The 864-nt window shown below is 64.8% G+C and overlaps 2 non-coding genes across 2 annotated transcripts; both read right to left on the bottom strand.

Moving 5' to 3' along the window:
• Nucleotides 1-16: 16 nt before the first annotated feature.
• TRNAG-GCC lies at nucleotides 17-87 on the bottom strand. Its single transcript has one exon. It is a non-coding gene; the product is annotated as a tRNA-Gly (tRNA).
• A 524-nt stretch (nucleotides 88-611) lies between these two features.
• On the bottom strand, nucleotides 612-682 carry TRNAG-GCC. The gene has a single exon. It is a non-coding gene; the product is annotated as a tRNA-Gly (tRNA).
• Nucleotides 683-864: the final 182 nt, after the last annotated feature.

The following is an 864-nucleotide window of genomic DNA, read 5'->3' as shown; positions in this document are numbered from 1 at the left end:
AAAAAGCTACACCCGCTGCATTGGCCGGGAATCGAACCCGGGCCTCCCGCGTGGCAGGCGAGAATTCTACCACTGAACCACCAATGCCAGATGTGGGGCACCCCACGGCCCTGCCCCACGGCCCCACACCCGGGGTGGGGGTGGGGGAGGAGCACAGGGACAGGCACTCCCCAGAGAGGGGACCCCAACAGCTCTGACACCAGGGATCAACCCCCGGGACCACCTCCTCCTGCTGCCTCAGGCATCACCTCCAGCAAGGGGGTTGTCATTAGACTTCAGAGTTAACACTCGGATGAGAAGGCCGAGCTTGGCTCACTCTCGCCTCAGAGGGGCTTCAGACCCTGCCCCATGGCACAGGGGCAACCCAAATACATTTTGGGTACGCCCTGGAGACCCAGCTGTGACAGGCCACCACCACCCAGCACCCAAATACAGCAGCTCCATCCAGGCAGCGGAGGCCTGGGAGGAGAGGCAGGAGCAGGAAGATGGGGATGAATTTGAGGGTCACCTTCTGCAGGATCCACCCCGTGACGGTGACGCTCTTGTCCCCCCCAGCCCAAGCCCTGCTGGCCTGCCCAGGGAGGGTTGGAGGCAAGAAAAATTCAGGTTGTTGCATTGGCCGGGATTCGAACCCGGGCCTCCCGCGTGGCAGGCGAGAATTCTACCACTGAACCACCAATGCCAGATGTGGAGCACTCCACGGCCTCTGCCCCACGGCCCCAGACCCCGGCTCCCAGCCTCTGCCCCCCAGCACACTGCCTATGCTGTTCCGCCCCCCCCGGGACCCACAGGCAGGGAGGGCTGCTCCTGTCTGTGCTGCACCCCCGGGGGTTCGTGCCCATGGGCGCACCGGGTGGGCACACG

The sequence above is a fragment of the Egretta garzetta genome, unplaced genomic scaffold, assembly GCF_000687185.1.
Source record: "Egretta garzetta isolate BGI_Z169 unplaced genomic scaffold, ASM68718v1 scaffold2258, whole genome shotgun sequence".
In the NCBI taxonomy this organism is placed as follows: domain Eukaryota; kingdom Metazoa; phylum Chordata; class Aves; order Pelecaniformes; family Ardeidae; genus Egretta; species Egretta garzetta.
Note: the sequence above shows the minus strand (reverse complement) of the source record. Positions and strands in the feature narration are given on the sequence as shown.